This window comes from Lycium ferocissimum, chromosome 7 (genome assembly GCF_029784015.1).
Source record: "Lycium ferocissimum isolate CSIRO_LF1 chromosome 7, AGI_CSIRO_Lferr_CH_V1, whole genome shotgun sequence".
Taxonomy (NCBI): domain Eukaryota; kingdom Viridiplantae; phylum Streptophyta; class Magnoliopsida; order Solanales; family Solanaceae; genus Lycium; species Lycium ferocissimum.
Genome location: NC_081348.1, coordinates 8,330,149 through 8,341,256, shown reverse-complemented (window position 1 = coordinate 8,341,256; position 11,108 = coordinate 8,330,149).

The window sequence follows — 11,108 nt, the reverse complement described above, 5'->3', positions numbered from 1 at the left end:
GCCCACCTTCCCCAAGATGGGGTTGAAGGGGAAAAAATTTACCTCTTTCTCTTCTTGAATAAAAAATAAAAAAAACAAATAAAAAGGGGTGTAATGGCTAAATTGCAAAAAAAAATCCAACGTGGGGGTTTTAAAAAATGACTTTTTACCCAAATAATGCCATCTCGTAAAGCTTTTTAAATATTAGATCCTCTGGTGGGGAAAGAAAGTCAATTTTTTTAAAACAAAAAGCCCCCAAAAGCTGGTCAAATAAATCATCAATACAAGGCATAGGACACTTGTTCTGAATAGTAACCTTGTTCAGCTGGTGATAATCAATGCACATCCCAATGGTTCCATCTTTCTTCTTAAAATAACATTCTTGGAGCACTCAAGGGGAGACACTCGGTCCCCAGCTAGACCCCTTGCTTAATAAATCCTGCAACTGCTCCTTAAGCTCTCTCAATTTGGCAGGTGCCATCCGATATGGCTGGATAGAAATAGGGTGAGTACCCGAATCCAAATTAAAACATAAGTCAATGTCACGATCGGTTGGCATACCCGGCAAATCGATCGGGAACACCTCCGCGAACTCGCTAACAATAGGAATGGACTCAAGGGGTAGATATGCAATAGTCATGTCATGCACGTGAGCTAGATAAGCTAAACAACCCTTATTGACTAATTTCTTCGCCTGAAGGAAGGAAATGATCTTCTTCGGAGCGGGGCTAAGAGTACCTGTCCACTCAAGTCTAGGGATGCCCGGTATGGCTAAGGTGACTGTATTGGCATGACAGTCCAACATCGCATGATAAGGAGAAAGCCGGAGGTCATACCCGAAGAGATAGTATGTCGAAGTCCACCCCGTATCAAGAATCTGAATTCTACCCCGAGTGTGGCCCACATAAGTAACTTGAGAGCATGGTGATAAACTCGATTAACGACAACAGAATCTCCAACCAGAGTAGACACATGAACAGGTATAGCTATGCTATCACAAGGCAAATCCCAATCTACGACATGATATATAGACACATACGAATAAGTGGATCTAGGATCAAATAATACGGAAGCTGCTCTATGTCGGACAGAAACGGTACCTAAGATAACAGCATCTAAGGCCTCTACCTCGGGTCTACCAGGGAATGAGTAACACTGGGGTCCACCACGTCCAGACTGAGATCCACCTCTCAAGCTCTTGGACCCCGCCTCTGCCAACTGCAGGATCCGCCTCTGAAACACGAGAACCGCCGCCGGCCACCCGGCCCCGCCGCCATACCGAGAAGCACCGCCCCTCGACAACCGGACGATGCCGGAGTCCTCACCGGACCAATAATCTGCACTTTGAGCTCGGGGACATCTCTTAGTAATATTCCCAACCTCTCCACATGCAAAACAACCCTGAGAGGACGGAGGCTGATAAACGGAAGCTAAGGACATTTGGCTGTACACGTAGCCGTCGAGAAAATGAGCTCTCAGAGTTCTCTGCTGGGTGTGCGGAGGAAACACCGCAAGGGGGTGCACGGGCGGTCGGAATATGGGCGATACGGCCTAGAAAGGCCGACCGACGCCCCTCGAACTAGAACCACCGTTACTCCCCGATGGCGATCTTTCTTATAACGCCCCCGCTCGAATGCGGGCCTTGGCGGCCTCGACCAAAGAAACTTGTACTCAATGATGGGCCAGGAAAAAAAGCCCCCATTGGCCTCCATCGGAAGGCCTATAGCCTCCATACGAAAAAGAATACGAAGAAAACTGGCCTTTTGCAAACGCCAATCTGTCGAGGCTCGGTAGGGATCAAAGAAAGTAGAATAACCGGCCAAATACAGATAGCGGGTCACATAGGCCTCCACAGACATACCCACCTGCTGAAGAAGTAGAAACTCATCCCTACGCGCCTCCCTCAAAGCCGGAGGCACATACATCTCAGAGGCCGGTAGCGAGGTCGAGTCAAGGGAGGAAAAAACCCTCGAGGGTACGAAGCAACAAAATACCTCCACTAAGTCTTCGCGTCGCCACGAAAATGGTAGGACACATAGTCGAATCCATGGGTCTTTATGATCCCCATCCTATGTAGCAACTCATGCGTATCCAAGATGAACTCATAAGCGTCCTCTACAGAAGCACCTGAAAACCTCGGCAACGCAAACTTCCTAAACCTCCTAACAAGATCTTGGTCAGTCAAGGTCATAACAGGGCCCGCCACGGGTCTAAGATCAACCCTCGGGGCTAGCACTGTATTAATATGGGGAGCCATAGCTGCAGCGGGGTGTGCTACTCAAGTAGGTCTACCTCGGTGCGCCCCTGACTGAGTACAACGAACCCCGCCGAGAGTAGTAACACCCGGGCGGCGGCTGTGGGCGTCCCGATGGAGTAAAACACAGGCCATAGTATCTTGCATAGTCTAATCAGAAGTAATCTCGGGTTGTGTCCAGGCTGGCGCCACATCATCCTCGGCGGCCTAGTCTCGTGCTGATTCTAAGGCTCTGAAGATGGAGATCTCTCGCGCTGCTGTCCTACCGCAGGAGCCCTACCCCTTGCTGGGGCAGCCCCGCGGCCTCTAGCTCTCCTGCGCACTCTGGCTGTCCCTCGCCCTCTGGTGCCAGCCGTAGGTGCGGGCTCTGGCACCTGATCTCGGGCTATAGTAGCTCGAGTCCTCACCATTTGTGAGAGAAAAGATAAGACGAGATACCAATTCGATTTTTCAATACACCCACCAGAATAAAAAAGCACGAAAGAACCAAAGAAAGTGAGATTTCCTAAATGTCTTATAGCCTCATGCAAATAAGTACAGAGCTCATCGTATCGAATCACGAGACTCTACTAGACACCCTCTTGTATTATAGACCGGGTAACCTAGGGCTCTGATACCAACTTGTCACGACCCAAATTAATTAAGTCGCACGGGCACCTACCTTTTCCACCTCGAAAGGCAAACCCTCAACCCAATATGAGTAAAAACACAAAGAATTAATTAAATAAGCGAAGAATTAATTAAATAAGCGAAAGAAATAAAATCATGTAAGTCTGATGATAATAACACCAATAATAACTCCTTAGCCTTTCCTTTCCTTTGAACCTCGAGATCAAGAAAGTCTAAGCATATTCAAATCATGGAATTAGAATCAAGAAGAACATCAAAATCAACCCTACTTTTATCAAGACCCAAATTCCCAACCTATGAAATAGGGTTTATGAACTAGAAGGGTGAAATTAGAGATCTAAAGGTCCCAACAAGAAATTAAATCTCTAGGTGATCAATTCCCATCATTAGCGAGCTAGAATAATCAACAATTCACTCTATTTCGGATTCTAGGAAAAAACCCCAAATTTGGGTATAAACCCTAACTTTCAATTCCACAAATTAGCCTCTAATTAGGAAGAAATTATGAAATAAAGGATTCTAATCATCAATTCAATGCTTAATGAAGGTAACCCAACCAACAAAGTATGATTTAGAAGCCTAGATAGAATATTCATTACACCCACCTTTAATATTCCATTACTTAATGAACTAACAAGGTAAAGGGATTCTAAGATGATTAGGGTTAATGGAATAGTAAGGAGATTAGAAGGACTTACCACCAAAAATCTTCTTCAAGAAACCTCTAGAATTTCTCCCAATACCTCAATTTTCGAAATAGTAATAAATGAGAGACTAAGGACTTTTAATACACAATTAATGAAATAACAGGCTCAATACCGATACGGCGACGTAGGACCGCGTAGCGGCCCAGGTCCCTGCCCAGAGACGGCCTCTCGGCCGAGACGGTCGGCTACAATACACTTGGCCGCCCCAGCGGCCTATCCCACCGCTATGGTGGTGCCGCTGGGACAGTAAAGGTGCCGCCATGGCGGACACCAGCACCAGAATTTCCCGAAATAACACAATCTAAATTCGAAATCCCGACTAATAACTGAGGTCATCTGCTCACAAACCACATATACAGACACACATAAAAACACAGTACGAACGCACTCGTGGCCTTGGAATTCCCAACGGAGGTCTCGTTGATCGAGTCAATCCCCCGATACCTCAATTCCAACGTTCCAACTCAAGTCCCAAAATGCACCCGAGTGCATTGAGAATCGAACCAGATATACACGCAAGTTCTTAAAGGCCATCTGGACCTCTCGGAATCGACGAATTTTCGAAAAAGGTTCATTTATCCAAAAGTCAACTTTGAGTGAACTCTTTTTCGCTCAAAGCCCAAATTTCACAAAGAGTCGCTCGAATCAAATCTAAACACCTCGGGAAGTGCGTCAACGATCCCCTCGGATCAAATGTGAGCTAAACAAGCTCCGAGAAAGGTCAAAAGTGCCGGAAAGACTATAACGACCAAGCGGGTCGTTACATTATTATCCACGAATCTCCTGATCAAGTTTATAAAATGCTCTGCAAATCTCATCTTTCTAAGAACATGAAGTAAATACTTCCAAGTGACTCTATCATAAGCTTGGACATATCCAATTTGATAACTACATTAGCAGGCTTTCCTCTAAGTCTAATATCTAAAACTATCTCCTGAGTAAGCAAAATGTTCTAAAAAATACTCCTTCCTTTTACAAATCCTGATTGATTAGGAGAAATCAACCTTAGCAGTAATCTTTCCAACCTCCCATGAATCACCCTAGAAATAACCTTGTTAATGAAATTAGATAAACTAATTGGTCTTAAAATCAGAGAAGGATTGAACAGGGTACTTCTTAGGAATTAAGACCAAATTAGTGTGAATTATGGACTTGGGAAAAGCAGCTCCGTCAAAAAAGGCTAGGGCTATTGCATGGACATCAATTTCAACAATATCGCAACACTGCTGATAAAAAATCCGAAAAAATCCCAGTAAATCCATCAGGACCACTAGCACTTTTCCCACTTAATGCACACATTGCTTCTTTAACTTCATCTTTGTCTGGATAAGCACACATGCCCATATTCTGTTCATGGTCTACCATAGTAGGAACATACTTCAAAATCTCAAAGTCTGTAGTATCTCCTTTCTGAGTGAATTGATTTTGACAAAAGTTTATTGCCTCCTGAGAAATATGTTCCATTGAATCCAGCCAAGTGCCATTGCCATCTTGAATTATGTTCAGTTGCAAAGCCTTCCTCCTTCCATTCACATAATTGTGAAAGAAACTAGTTTTCCTATCTCCCTCTGCATACCATGTAACTCCTACTTTTTGTCTCTAATATTGTTCTTCAAAATATAAGTATTTCTTCAATTCAGCTTGAGCTTTCTGAAGAACAATTCTGTTGATAATACTTGGATCTTCCTCAAATAATGCTTCTTTCACCTTCACCACCTCTTCCCTGATGGAAAGCTTTTTAAATATATCTCGATATGTTTCCATACTCTATGCTGACAAGGCCTTCTTCAAATTTTTCAATTTTTGCTTGAAAGCCAAATATGGGGTACCCGCAAATTTAGTTCTCCAGCTTTAAGAAACTAGATCTCTAAATGATTCATGTTGAACCCATAAATTCAAAAATCTAAAAGGTTTAATAACACTGACAACTTCTTCTCCACAACACATAAGCAATTGCGTATGATTTGATCCTGTTCTAATCAAATGCTCAATTTCAATTTGAGGAAACATCTCTTGCAAAGAATTGCTAAACAGGATCCTGTCCAATCTTTTGAAAATACAGTCTTCTGCTAATCTTTTATTCCACCAAGTAAACAAGCTTCCTTTGAATCCCATATCTAGTAACCCACAAGAATTTATGCAAAGGGCAAAATCCTCACATTGATCTAATGTGATAGTAATCCACCCAATTTTTCCTCATCAGATAAAATAACATTAAAGTCCCCTCCAACCATCCATGGTAGGTTCATGCTATCTGATACAGATTATCTCATAAAGCCAGCCTTTTATTTCCATCACATTTAGCATAGACAAAGGAAGCCATGAAATCTTTTCCTATGCCTTGAAGTTGTAGCTCTAAAGTAAGTTGTTGTTCAATATCCAACACTATCTCCCATTGTACCACAGTATCAACAAATACCCATATCTTTCCATTAGTGTTTGAGATAGCAAACTTCATGCCCAATCTTCTTTTATATTTTTTAAGATGCCTACAACTCTAAAATGGTTCCATTTAAGCAATTATGAAGAATTTGTATTGTCTTTGCATGTTGATTAGTCTCTGAAAGCTTGTTGAGTATTAACAGATCTAATGTTCCATATGAGAGCCTTAATCATAATTTATTTTTGGATGAAGCAGACCTCTTTGGTATAGACATCTTGGTCTGTTGAATCTCTCGGTTCTTGGTCTTTTTTCCACTCTTTGCTATAGCATTTGGTGAAACATCTGCATCTCTAGCTGTTTTTTTAACATTTTGTACTCTATTCTCTGTACCTCTATCTTCTTCTACATGTTGTGATTCCTCCAATGATTGTTGTATTTCATTTTAAATCGTCACCTTATGTGCAACAATATTCTAAAGGGTATTACTTGGTTTTGGAATTGTTGTTTTGATTGCTAGCTGCTTACTTTCTACCCCTTTAATTACTTTTGCGGGTTGTTGTTCATTTGATTATCCAAGTGATGGCAGAACTTCTACTGGCTCAGCGTTTGTGATGACCTGATCTATACAAATCTACATGTTTTGCCCACAATTTACTTCATCCTTTGCAAGTTCCTGTTTAGCTGATGTTGTGGAATCCCCAAAGTTCGCTGGTAAATCAACACTATCTACAATTATCTCCACTGTCTTGTTGTGCTTATTTTCCTCTCCTTTGTGTCCACACATTTTAGGAATGTTTTGTTGAGTTCCTTTAGAATCATCCTTAATCTGCACCGCGTCAACTATCACTACTTTTTCTTAACTATCTGGTGGTCTTCCTGGTGGTTTTTGTGCCCCCATCAAATTGTCTTCTTCTTGCATTTCCTTGTTATCATTCTCTCCTTTCTTTGTATTAGAACAAGAACCACATGTAAGAGGTTCTTGACTGCCACACCTTCCAATCTCCTTCTGCTCATATATTTGTTCTGCTGGAATTTTTGGATTACTGTTGATCTCATTATCCCCATATGTTAATGAGGATGAATTCACCTCTTGATAGGAATCATCTTTCCCTTCTTCTGTTGTTGTACTACTTTCCTGCTTATCCTTTGCCATTATTTTTTCATGTGCTTGATAGTTGCCATTTGACTTGCTTGCTAGCTCTTCTCCTGCTTTTTTATCATCATTGTGTGTGTGAGTTATCTCTTTCATCTCGTGTTCTCCTTTCTTGTTTGCTCATGTTATTGTTGTTATCTGCTTGCCTCCCAAAGTTTGCTTCCACCCATGGTTTAGCAGATTCCTTGTCTTTAACTTCTTTCTTCTTATCTTTCTCAGCATGTTGTTGCACAGCATCATTATTCTCATGTTCCTCATTTAGATCCCCTAAATACTCATATTTATTGCTTACACTAGTGACTGCTTTATCATACTGTCCACCCTTTTGAGTACTTTGATCCCCTTTCTTGCTATTAAAATCTCTATTGTCTTTCACTGGATTCAAATTTCCTAGATTTCCCAACATTCTCCCACTAGATAATATTCTGGCTGAGTGGTTGTAGTGGTTATACTGATTCTTGAATCCCTTATTTCTTTGTTTCTCTTTCTCCTTGTTCTTGCCATTTCCAACAACTACTTTCTCCTTGCCTATGCTTATATTTTCTCTTCTGTTTTCCTTGATTTCCTTGGAATCATTTGATTCTGCATTGTGTTGTTACTTATCCCCCTTCTCTTCTTCCTCATCTCCACATTGTGCTAATTCAGGATTTATAATCTACATTCATCTTCATTATGGCCTTGTAGTTTGCGCTCTCTACAATATTTGGGAAGATAATCATAATGAATTTGCACATCACAGTTCTTATTGCCCATGTATTTTCATTGTCAATGTCCATTCTTACAGATCTAGGTAGATCTGCTAACAAATCCACTAACACCTTCACCCTAGCACAACTAGGTCTTGTTTTGTTGACAGTGGCTGCATCCAAATGTATAGGAATTCCCACTGCTGAAGCAAGTGTGAATAGGGATTAATTAACAAAGTAAGTAGTCAACAAATTGGGAAATGAGATCCAGGCCATTGCGTTAGAAGTTTCCTTAATAACCTTAACCTTTGAGTCATAGATTAATGGCCTCATTTGATAAGAATATCCCTCCCTATCTTGAATATAATAAGCAGGTTTTGAAATAAGGTTTGTAAAGTCCTCCCTTAGTGTCATTCTGAAAAAAAACATGTCTATTTCTGAAGAAACCAATTCTACGCTCACCCTTTATTCGACATTATGCAGGTATTATTACAATTGCTCAATATCCGGCCTCCACCATAAGGGAATTTCTCCACTACAGCATGTTGAAGTTCTTCAATATCATTCATTCGATTCACTTCATTCTCTGTCCATTTGACATGAGGTTTCCCTTATAAGTTATTGGCTTCATTGGTATTTGTGGTTTGGGTTATGATTGCATTTGTTATTCATTCAAAGTCACTAGTTTGAACAGGCTTGCATATCAGGTTTGGTATGATAGATTTGTGGTATAGTAAGCTCCTGAGGAATTGACAAAAAAGATCAGCCAGCCACCATGGTGGTCTGACCAGCGGCCATGGAGGCCATAATCAGTGTATTGAAGGTCTAAGTTTTATGGTTCGCGTGAAGTGGGACGAGCCAGTGGAGGCCATAATCGCTAAAAGGTTTACATGTGTCGAAGGTCTAATTTTTATGGTTCGATAGCAATGGCGGGCGACTCTACTGCTGAAATTAGGATGAGAGAGAAGAGAGTGTTTTAGTAGATGCTCAAATATGAGATTCGCTAAAAGGTTTTACATGGTGTCAGAACCCTAAGAGGTTAAAACAACCCAATTTTTTTTTTCAACGAGCACAACTTCGATAGCAATGGCAGGCGACTCCTCTACTACGTCTCTTGATGGAGCATCTCCCAATACACATAATTAGATTGTTGTTGAATGAAGAACCTTTGCTACTACCTTGCCCTCTCCAAATTGCGTGGATGCTCTCGAGAATCAAGGATTCTCTCGTGAAACTTACATCCTCTAATTTCTTGTTGTGGGAGACATAATTTCTCCCTATGGTTACTAGGTTGGGTGGTTTAATCGATGTTATCATATCAAGGTGACGAGTATTAAGTTAATGATTCCAAAATATAACGCTTCGGATAATAAACCCAATCGGAGAGTATAATTCTTTGGGTAAGAGAAGATCAACTTGTCCTAAGTTGGATCGTTATCGTGTTCGGTGAAGTTCATTTTTAATATAAGGACCTCCGAAGGTATATTACCTCAACTAGTTGGTGCCCATTAAAGTCATCGAGCAAGAAATCGAAGTTAAGCTTTGGACTATTCTTGTGGTTGCTTATGCTTCCGGTTCAAAGCCACGATTCGTGAGTTAAAATATTGCTCATGGAAATGGATATGTTGATGTTATGAATGTGTTATAAATGACATAAGGAGAGACAATGCAAGCATTGAGTCCTATATACAAAAGGCGAAGGGGAATATGGAATATGGAGGAATGTAGTATACCTTGCAACATCCGGTTTCCAACGATGATTTGGTCAAATTTGCTCTTGGCATGACCTCTTTTAATTACAAATGTCCTATTAGGACCGACTATGATAACTTATAGTCCTTGATATGATGTATTAAGCTAACGAAGCTATCCATAGTTCATTGATATTGACCATCTCGAATCACGAAAACTCTTGAATCACGTCAAAGAAATCGGGGGGGGGGGGGGGTCCACGGGATTTCTTTTGATGCTTTATATGGATTGTTGTTGAATGAAGAACGACAATTCAAAAGAGATGAATATCTTAATGTTATTTCACCCACGGCAAAGTTCATTCACTCTTAATCCTAGTCGTGGGAGAGGAAAGGTAATCGAGGTCGTGGACGCTCTCAGAATCAAGGATTCTCTCAGTCGACTCAAAATCGTGTTTCCTACCAGCCCTCTAATCCTCTACCTTCAGACGTGTCAACAATTATCTGTCACAATTGTGAAGGCAAAGGGCACATTGCACGAGTCTGTCCCTCACATAAAACACCTAATGGAACCAGAATATCCGGTCGCCCTACCGCAAATTTGGCCAGCACTTTGCACCCAAAGCTCACCTACACAAAATTGGTTGATGGATAGTGGCACCACGCATCATCTTACCTATGATCTTGATAACTTTGTTATTCATTTTGAATATCAAGGTCCTGAGGAAGTCACTCTAGGTAATGGTTCTAAACTACCCATATCTCATATAGGTAAAAGTTCCATCACTGCTTCTGATAAAAAATTTACACTTGATAATATTCTACATGTTCCCACTGCTACTCAAAACTTGGTATCTATTAGTTCTTTTGCTAAGTCTAACAATTGTTCCGTTGAATTTTTTCCTGACTATTTTTTTATTAAGGACTTGGTAACGAAGGGAATACTGCACACCGACCCGACTAGTGATGGACTTTATTCGCTTCTTTACACATTGTTCACCTATTAATGTCAATTTTTTGGTAACTTTTTTATGTGGACACTGAAGAATTAGTGCATTTCCGCGAGTGAAGATGAATGGATCACACTTCTCAATTCTCACGAGTGAAGAATCGCAAAGCATTCTAAAATTTGTAAGTTCGCGAAAAAGAATTTTATTCATATTAATAAGTTTAAACAAATAGGAACATTGCCCAAAAATTTCAAAGTTTTCTAATATTTCCACTATGCTCACAGACTTTTTTGTTATTTATATTTTTCATGAGAAATATATTGCAACCGTCTCATTTTATACGATGGTGTTCATTTGAACACAAAGCTTATGAAAGAAAGATTAAATTTTTTGGCAACATTACAAAAGTATTCTTAGAGCTTGTGATATTAAATACGTCACGAATTTCTATTTCTATGACTATAAAAATAGGTCAGTAAGGATAAACGGAAAAAAAAATAGCTTCCAAATATAAAAATGTGTCTTCTTTAGATTGGCCAAGAAAGAGAGCGTCATGTAACATAAAACACATTGAGTAAGTAAAGGGACAACTGTCTCCTGAAATGAAGGGTAACCAAACACCTTAAATAAAAAAAAAGTTAACCAATAAACGGAGTAATTTTTCAAGTTTTATGA